We start from the raw sequence: 9988 nt of genomic DNA, 5'->3' as shown, positions 1-9988 counted from the left end.
GGGATTAAAAACCAACCACGTGGTAGATCTGGTTTTATACTTTGCAACCTCCAGCTCCATTTATGTTCTTTACCCTGCTCAGGGAAGATTAGCCTCTAGATGGATGTGTCTGAGGGATCACCTCGGGGGCAGATCTGCATGCAGAAACCGGTTTTTGCCATGGCTGGAAGAGAGCTATGACCCAGCAGAGCGCTCCATCCGAGCGGCTCCCTCAGCATCGCAGGAGCTGCTGAGCGCTCCTGCACAGGAAGCTTTGTGAAGGCAACAGCTTGGAAGGGGAAGATCTTCAGATCTTTCCCCCTTCCTCTCCTCCTCCCTGGCCTGTGAGTGATTCAGTGTCCCAAACCTTAACTTTTTGTTACCACCTTCCTCTTAATCTCCTTCATCTTCAACACCTCCTCCTCTATCACTACCATCTTCTCCTCCATCTGTCTGCCTCCTGGATCTCTCTCTCGCTTGTTTGCTTTTCCCCCCTCCTCTTCCACCTCCCTCCTCTTTCTTCTTGCCTTTTCCTCCTCTCTTTTCTTCTCTTTTCTTTCTCTTTTTCCTCCTCTTCCCCAACACGTTGTTGTTGTTGTTATAAAGGATTCTTGCACCCCCTGGTGCTCTTGCGTTTTGTGTGGTAGGAGAGGAGATTGTCTTCTTTCTCTCTCTCCCTCTGGTTGCTCATTATTCAGAGAGAGACACAGAGGGTGAGAGAGAGAGAGAGAGAGAGACGGATATCTCAGGTCATCTGCAGCTGCAGCAAACCAGTGAAGGAGAGAGAGAGAGGGAGAGGGAGAGAGAGAGAGGGGGGGAAAAGCAGGGAAAGATGGCGATCCTCCATTGCTGAGACCTGGCAAGGAGCACATGAGACTCACAAAACAACTTCCACAACAATAACAAGAAGAGCTAGGCAGAGAGGAAGAGGAGAGGAGAGGAGAGGAGGCAGCAGCAAGAGCAGCAGTGCCGGGACGCTCCTGTAAGTTCTTGCAATTAAAACCCATCTCTGGTCTGGCATTGGAGAGAACATCTCTCGTTTGTGTGTGTGTGTGTTTTGTTTGGTCTTTTCTCCCTGTCTTTCCACCACCTTCCTCTGAAATCCATTCATTCGGCCAACGGAGGAAGGAGGAAGAAAGAAAGGAAGAAAAAAAAGAGAAGAGAGGGGAGCGAGAGCGGGGTGTTTTGTTTGAGAGAGAAGTCTCTTGCATGGAGGAGGAGAAGAGGAGGAGGTGCTGGTGGTGGTGGTGGTGGTGGTGGGAGGAGGAGGAAGGCGGTTAATTAATTTTTTGTTGTTGCATTACGGGGGGGTGGGGGGGTGGGGGGAATATGGGGAGATAAGTGAGATACCAGCCGAGCTTTCGGGGTGGGGGGTGCCCGAGAGGATATGTGTGTGTGTGCGAGGTCTGGATGGTGCTGTGCGTGTGGACTTGGATCAGAGACGGGAGACACACGGAGGAGAGAAAAGCTCCGTGCTGGCACGACCCAGGCAATCGGGTGACCTCTTTCTTCCTTCCTTTCTTTCTTTCTCGCTCTCTTTCTTTCTTGCTTTCTTTCTTCCTTTCTTTCTTTCTCTCAGACACTCTCCCCCTCCTCCTCTTTCTCCTCGTCCCCTCTCGCTGCCCTCTTCGCCACTGGCGAGGCTGGTCCCTCACCCCGGCGGTGGTGCCCCCACCGCGGTTCTCCTGGAGTTGGGATGTGGGGGTCCCCGGCGGCGTCGGGGCTGGGGGGCTGGTGGTGCCCGCAGGAGGTTGCTTGGAGGAGGACAGCGTTCAGCTGGAGAGCAGGAGCCATTACACACGCTTGTGCTCTCCTTTGAGAGAAAGAGAGCGAGAAGGGAAGAAAGGAAGGGGAAGGAGCCCACTTCTACTTGCTCAGTTCCCCGATGTCCCTACCTTTAAACCAGGCAAGGGAGAAGGAGCTTTCTCCTCTGCCCCTTTCTCAACAACCCGGAGCAGGTTTCTCCCTATCTCTCCCCCTCTTTCCCTTTCTTTATCTCCCTGTCCTCCATTTGCAAGCTGTCTGCTTTGGTTCCAGTCCAGGCTCCACAACACAAAGCTTCTCCTCGCTCTCGCACACATGCACACACACAGTCCACAGGCTCTTTATGTCTTCTGGAGTAACCTTCTCCTTTCCCCCCGCCCCCCCCGGCTCCTCTCAGCATTGTGGTTTCTATTCTCCACACAGAGAGATTCTCCTGGAGCTTCATGTAGTTGTGATCTGATAGGATTTCTCCCCCCCTTCACCTCCCTCTTTTGAGGGAGAAAAAGGAAAAGTTTCATTTGTTTTTCTGGTGTTTGGAAGGAGAAAGACCTTCAAGTTTGAGTGTTTTCTGCTGCTGCTTTTGTGTGTGAGTCTGTGGGGGTCTGTTTGTCTCATGAAGCTGCTTGTATGTCTAAGAGGAAGTGACTAGTTTGGCAGAGAGCTGTGATCTGAGTCAGGTAAGCCATGTCATGTTCTCTAGCTCCACCAGAAAATGGAGGAGAGAGAGAGTAGACAAAGCTGAGATGGGAAGTGCTCCTAACATTGTGGATGTCTCTCCATGTTTTGTAGCTTTGCTGGCAGTAGCTGGCTTAATCATGATTTTTTCCCCTAAGGTTTCCTTCAGATTTTTCAATGTACAACATTGTGATGGGTCTTCTTGCTGTCTTCATGCTATCAGGAAATGAGGATTGGAGGAAATTGCTCAGATTCTCCTTCACACAGAGAAACACATCCTCAGGCTTTTTTTCTCTGATGCTTTCATGCGGAGGTCACCTTTTTAGATATTTTCCTATGGTTAAAGACCACAAAATTTAGAAGGTTGATCAGTTGGCCAAATAAATAGTGCATATAAGCATATATTTATAGATTTTTGAAAGCTTTTGGAGGTAAGTGCGTGCAGCTTGAGGCTGCTCAGGTTCTTCCAGAGGATATAATGAAATGTCTTTTTTTTTCCTAGGTGATGATGATGATGATGATGATGATGCCTATTTTTTGGGATTTTTAACATCTCATTTCAAGAGTATTCCTTCTTTTGGATGTGTTTTAAATTAAGATGGAATATTTCTCCCCACTCACTAGGTTGCATTAAAATGATACTGGCAAGCTTTTAGTAGGTTCCTCAGAGCATCATAACATACATAATTTCTCTTGGAAAAAACAAAACAGTTTTCACAGCTGTCTTTTTGGTGTCATAAAATATTTTTTTCTGAAAACTTACGGCAACATTCTTATTATGAATTTGATGTCATTATGGAAACCTGAGATGTTTAAAGTGAGATAGCAGTTGAACAGGAGTTTGTGTGGGTTTTTTTAAACCCAGCTTTTAATCTCAAATAATTTTGAGTAGACCCAAACCAGACCTTGGTCTTTCCTCACCCACCTAAATTTGCACATCAGTTGCATGGTAGATGCAGTTCCTCAAAAAGTTCAAAGCACATACTGAAATGCATGAGGAGGATACCAGAGTGCAGTGCTGCTGAGCTTGAAGGCACAGCTCCATGGAAAGGTATCAGCAAGGTTCATATATGGGTTACTCTGAAGAGTTTAAGAACAAATGGGTTACATATGGAAGGTGTGAAGGGCAGGATAGTGGACCCGTGACTCTGAATCAGAACATGCTCCCAGATGTGCAAAAAAAAAAAAATCTGAGGATTGCAATGACTTGTGATGAAATTGAGATCCAGTTTAGAGGGTAAAATCAATGTCCTTGTTTTATTCTTGCTATGGAAGAAATGTAATCTAGTATACCTTGGAAGGATGTTGCTTTATCAACTGTGCATTTCTTAAGTTCTGGCTGCTGATACGTCACCCAAATTACTGAGATACTGTGGTTGTCTCCATCTTTTAGAAGAGGGCCATGGAACATACCATTTCAGGTATGTTTAATCTTACATGATGACAAAAGGAGAGGTTAACCATTTTGGTTTTTATGGTTGTTTTTTTCTCCTTGTTGTTGTGGTGTTGTTTTTTGTTTCCCACCCTGAGGTGTTATTCTTTGATGCATTTTTCAGTCTCTGCACAGGTGTAAATCAGCAGCCAGTGAAGAAACTGAAAAATTGCCCACTGACGTTTGCTTATTTGGGTCAATCGTAGATATCCGTCCACCTGTATAAGAGGACTGTATGTTGACTGCTCATAGTTCAGAAGTATGAATGTCCTCTCACTTCTCAAGAAGTGGTGCCTCACTACAGTGTGCCCCGTAGACTCATTGCCCTTGAATGTGGCATGTGCTCGCCAAGAATGATTCTGAGATTCAAGCTGAGGATCTTTATGATCTTACCCCACTCTGTGATGACAGATGCTATAGAAAACCAAACAATATTGCAATAGTTGGAGTGGGAATGGTGTTATTCCTATGGTGGGTTTCTTCACTATTAGACTGAAATCTCTCCATAGAGTTATGTTGTTGTTAATGATGTTTCTTGCTGTAGTTCTGCCCAAGGAGACTGACGTTCACCTTGCTGTTAAAATACTAGCTGAAGAACTTCTTTTATTTTCACAATACCCACAAAACAACACAAAACAAATCTAAGAAGACACTGTAAGAAACCAGACAAACCAAAAAAACCCTTCCAAACTCATTGGGTTTTAAAGCTCTAGAAAAATAATCTTAATTCATGAGATGGTGGTGACATGAATGTTTCTCCTAATCAAGCATAAATTTCTTCATTTGGACAATGACTTTCAATAGATTTTGGGTTGTGGGCACATAGAACTTTTTCTTGGTTCAAGCTCTATCAGAAAAAATAAGCATTTGCAGCTTATTCTTCAGTATAGAAATTTGCTTTTTTAAATAACTATTATCATGTTTCAGACATAACCTACGAACTACTGTTTTTAAAATGTTTAAACAATATTTGATTTTCTTATACATTTTTGCTAGCTTCATAGTGGATTACGTTGATGAGGCATTTCAAATGACATGTTAAGAATTTCATAATTTAAAAAAAATTACTTTGTTGCAAGAGGAAAAACTAAAAATATGTTGTGTATGTTTAGACTGTGAAGAGTATGAGTATATAATGGGATACTGGAATTGGAAAATAGAACAAGTGCAAGTGGAAAAAAAAAGATAATTCCAATTCAGTAAAGGCTATAACAAATTTGTTAGTGTTGCAAACTTTGATTTAAAAGGGGATTGTCTTTTACAAAGAATGATAAAAATATGATTAAAAAAACAGTTAATAAGTAGATGAATATTGTTCAACATAGATGTCTGGACATCTGGCAGATGTTACTCTGGGCCCCAAGGAATGGACAAGTTTAATTTTAGCCTTAAAAAGGAAATGGGAAGAACTTAAGTCTTATAATAGTACAACTTACAGTTTGAGGAAGGTTGCTTCAGAAAAACCCAGAGATGTCTTTTAAAATCTGGAACTCCCAGAAACAAGTGTAATTTAATTTTTCCTATTGAACATTCCTATTATTCCAAACATGTAGAGTTACAGTATAAGTTGAGGTTGCTGCAATTTGCTGTAACATTTTCTCTGTGTGGATAGTTTCTTTAATTGAGCAGAACACTGCTTTGTGTAAGAAACTGCATAAAAAGGACTTAAAAGTCCTTTCTTAAAAGAAACTGGTGAATAGCTGTGTGCTGTTCATTAACTAACATTGTCCTGTTAGGAAGCTTCACCAAGCAAACTTAGGGACAAACCCAAAAGTCTCCAGTGAAATGCTGAAGAGGGTAATTTGAAGAAACATGCTGGTAAAGGAAGGAGATCCTGTTTTCACAAATCAAGAAAGGTCTAGGAAGGCCAAGGTGTCTATATAATTTCATGTATTTTGTTTCCTTATATTTTGTTGCACTTCCAATCCATTGTAGAAGACAAATAATGTAAATGCTCTCCAAACAGATATTTCTCAATTTTAAAATAAAGTAATTAATGTTTTGTGAACTTGTCCTGGATGAAGGTGGTCTGCTGCTAGTCCCAGAACTGTTTGATTGGCTTAACTTGCACACTTGATCAGGATGTTTTCAAGTATGAGCTTCTAATTGCTGGCTTCTGCAAAAATCTTGACCTTCATCATTCTAAATGCTTGCTTGCTTTTCAAACAGTTGCTTCATTCTGGAGTACTAAATAGTCAATCAATCTATGGACCCATAGGAGATGAGCAAGGGGTCTGCAAAGTGTTAATTGAGGAGGGAATGGGAAATGCCATCTTACTCTTCAGAGAGTGAGAATAATTTTGAAGGAAAAAAAAAAGAGTGTGATGAGAATGAAGGTTGCTTAAACATCTTCTGACTTCTCAGACAGAGGATCTCAAATTATTTGATCAAGAGGTGGTGGAGAAGGTGGTGTGATGCAAGTCCTCAGCTGCTGGCAGAGACACAGTTAACATTGTAAACGGTTGAACTTCAGCATGGCACTTCTCCAAATGAGTTGACTGTTGAAAATAAAATGTTCCAGAAGAACTGGGAGAACAGGAAAGAAGTTAAAATAGCATGGTTTGTATGCCAGTGCTGAAAGAAGAAAAGGGGGGAGGAAGGGAGATAGATCAACTTATGATAATTATCATGTTGGTTGTAGCAAAAAAAGACTTTTGTAGAAGTTTCCAAATGAGGGGACTGGATTTAATAGAAGGTAGTCTTCCATTTGGGACCTGAGTTTTGGAAGTATTCTTCTGTTTTCACCTTGTGTTTGGGAAGTTGGACACACAGGTAGATAGAAAATCATGTGAGACTGTTTTGGGTTTTGTTCCATTTTGTTCTTTTAACTTTAAAAACAACACCAAAGATCTAAAGTCTGCCCCTCATCTCTTGACCTTTATGAAGCTGTGCCAGAAGTTGCAGTAAAAATACAGCTCTGAAGGCACTTGATGGGAGAGAGTTTGAGATGAGGAAAGGGGAGTCTTTGTATCTGGTGTCTTAAACACAGTCTTCTGCTTTCTGTTGGGAATTGAAGATGTTGATACAGTTGCTTTGTTCAGCCTGAGGTAGTGTATGTTACTCTAGTAAGTCAAAATAAACCTTGCCTAGTTGCTACTTGAAGGAATTCTTCTTTAAGCAGTATTTGGAAAAGAGTCTTCCCTCATCATTGGTTGTGACTGTTTTGGAGTCATTTTTGAGACTTACTGAGTATCAGAACATCAGTCACACACATTTACTTTTTATTTCCCCTTGATCTAAATGTCTCATTGTTTTTGACTACTCTTTGTAGTATAATTGTGGACCTCCACAGCTGCTGTCTTATGGGGAATACAGTGGGGTTTTGGCTTGGGCTAAAAGCAGCTTTTTTGGTTAGAAGATGGTAAGATCCATCAAGGGAAGCACTTAATTTAGTTTAGTTTAGTTGGTAATTTAAGGAAGATGGAAATAAGAATGTTCAGGAATTGTTCTTGAGTCAAATACAGCCTGTTTAGAATACTTGTTTAATAATGTCAGCAAAAAGATCTGTAGGCACACCATCAATGTCACGGGTGATTAGGAAGGACTTAGAGCTCGTAAGGGTAGCAATCATTGCAAGGCCAGTGTGTTGAGGACAAATAATTCTGAGAAAACACTTGATTCACTGAGCTGCTTCTATTAGTTTTGAACTAGCTAAATAAAGATTTCAGTTGTTGAAGTGTGTCACTTGTTACTTCATGGTGGAAAATAAGACCCTCTAATTGGGATTATGTGAGAAGAAGCTAAGTGCTTGCATTATGTGACTGTGTTTTTCCTTCTCCTTTCAATTCCAGGAATATGCAATTAATAACTTACTAGTCATTTAGATAATGGGTGCTCAGCAGCCCTGGATGGTGTATTTGCTGCACTGGTTACAGATGCAGGCTCGATGCTGACCTGAAGATTAGGAAATGGGATGTTCAGCAGTGGCATTACTGTTGCTATTAAAAAGGTCTGGAAAGGGGCCTGAGAACCCCAGCTGCTGTCGTGGTGGAGGAAGTCAGGCCTTCAAAGGATACAAGGATTAGAGTGTCAGGAAAAGTAAATGGTAGCATCAGCACAAGTAGAAAATAGGCAGAGCTATTCAGCAAACAGAAAAGTAGGCTAAGGCATGCCATAATTATGTGTAGTGGAAACTTGCTGCTAATAAAGCAGTGGTGTGGGTTAGAGAGGCAGGAGAGTGATTTTTTAAGACAAAACAAAGCAGACATTGCAGAGAAGGATATGGGAAGACTGAGGGAGGATTCAGTGTGCTCGTGATAATGTGAAAGAGAAGACTTTGTTTTGAAAGATGCTAAAAATGGGATCTTCTGATGTACATGTGGTCACTGTTTCCGTGGCCTGGTAGGACAATGGGGGCTTCTTCGATTTGCCCGAATGAGCAAACTCTTCCTTTCCGCCTGCAGCTCCTAAGGTTCAAATGGTAGTGCTTCAGGGTGGTATCAGTGGCTATGGAAAGAAGGCATCACAGGATATTCCTTTTGGGAAGAAGATGGGTCATCCTGGGTTGGACTGTTGTCATGCAAATGGTTCAAAACACAATAGCTACTTATCACAGGAGCCAGGCAAACACATTCTTCCCACGCAGTGTCCCTAGACCTCTCATTGCTGGCAAAGAAAAGGGCAGAAGGGGGGAATGTGACACAGAGAACCTGTGCTCCAGCAGCACATAGTTTTGAGTTTTCTCCATATTTATCAAAATAAACACCATAGCTAAGGGAAGACCACATGTGCTGGAAGATTTTGGTCCAGCATGATTGTGACATGGAGGGTGGTTCATTTACTTTCTAATTACTTTGACTGGCTGGAGAATTTAATTTAGTGTGCAGCTGGGAAAGGGATCATTAATAAAGGCCTTGCTGTGGTACAAATGCCAGAATTCAACTGGCTGATGATGCTGAAAAGTGTTTTTTTCCTTTCTGCCTCCTTTTGTTGATATTAAATTGACAGCTCAAATAGATCCTGGGTCACAAGATCTAGAGGGATTGGAGAAGGTGTCTTATGTCAGTGGTGATTGTTTAGTGATTCTTTCTCATCTTCTTTTTTTCCTCCTGAATTTTTATTAAGCAAGGTGAACGGTGCAGTCTGAGCTCAACTTGAAACAGTTTGTAGTAGTGCTAGTCTTGAGGTAGATCCAGTCAATCAAGGATGAGTGTTCCTCTAATTAGGCAAACTACTTTTGGACAGCAGAGACCCATGGATATTTATTTGTTTTAACTCAGAATCTTCAATTCTGGTGAGACTCAGTTAGCTTTGTGGACATATGGCTCTTTGTAATGGGGTTTGGGTCTTTGTGACCAAACAAAGGAGACCAAAGAATTGGTGTCCAGCCCTTGAAATCTTGCTCCTAATTTTTTTAATTCCTTCAACCATCTATCCCTTTGCCCACGAAAATAGGCAAGTTAGGATTTAAGAGGGATGTTGGAAGTTAAGACCTTGATGCTGGATTCTGTTGCTCTGTGTTGAAACAAAACTACTGTATACTTAAGAAAAATCTTTTGTGAGTGATGCTGGTGTGTGAGACTGGAGCAGACCTGTTGTGCTCTTGTGGAAATGGGAACTAGTTACCTGCCACTTTGTTTCTGTGTCACTGCTGTAATTCTGAATGATCTTGTCTTCTGGTGTGTTGTTGCTTGTAGTGAGTATGGGAGACTGATAGATACACAGTATCTACTTAGTTGGTGATGCAGTAAAGTTTGGAAGGCAATGGCCAATGGAGTCGTCTTCTTGTTTTCTTCTGTCTTGTGAGACTAGTGGCGCTTTGGGAAAAAAGAAAAAAGTCAAGATGAACAAATGTGGAATTATTTCTCTCCGCCATATTTGATTGGAACCTCTGGCTTTGCAATTCAATTTTTCCCTCTCTTCACAGCTGGGTGGCTCTGGCTGCAGGATATGGGACCTCCAGCACTGGTGGGCTCTGAAACCTTACTTCACTCATGCTCAGCTAAATAACTTGCCAAGTATAAAAATGTTTACGAATGGCTGATGGAAAATTGAGAGCAGCCAGACAGCTCTCAGCCTGGTTAATTAGCTCCTTGACTGCTGAATTGATCCTGCCCTGTCATATGGCTATAGCTTGCAGCCTAGTGAGAAAGGGTTTGGGTTCCTGGCCAGGGCTGCATCCCAAAAGTTGAATGCAAC

General features: G+C 42.1%; 1 protein-coding gene across 7 annotated transcripts in view; it reads left to right on the top strand.

Annotated features, from left to right (window-relative positions):
• Positions 1-663: 663 nt before the first annotated feature.
• ZNF462 (zinc finger protein 462) overlaps positions 664-9988 on the top strand; it is a 90534-nt gene continuing 81209 nt past the window's right edge. For 6 of the 7 annotated variants that reach the window (XM_071580151.1, XM_071580148.1, XM_071580152.1 and 3 more), the window contains exon 1: positions 664-961. The gene's annotated coding sequence lies outside the window, so the exon portion shown is untranslated. Of the gene's footprint in view, positions 962-1354; positions 1477-9988 lie in introns of those variants that run through there. The other variant, XM_071580147.1, reaches the window with a different exon arrangement.

Source organism: Pithys albifrons, chromosome Z (genome assembly GCF_047495875.1).
Source record: "Pithys albifrons albifrons isolate INPA30051 chromosome Z, PitAlb_v1, whole genome shotgun sequence".
Lineage (NCBI taxonomy): Eukaryota > Metazoa > Chordata > Aves > Passeriformes > Thamnophilidae > Pithys > Pithys albifrons.
The sequence above is the reverse complement of the archived record's forward strand: the minus strand, read 5'-3'. Positions and strand labels throughout refer to the sequence as shown.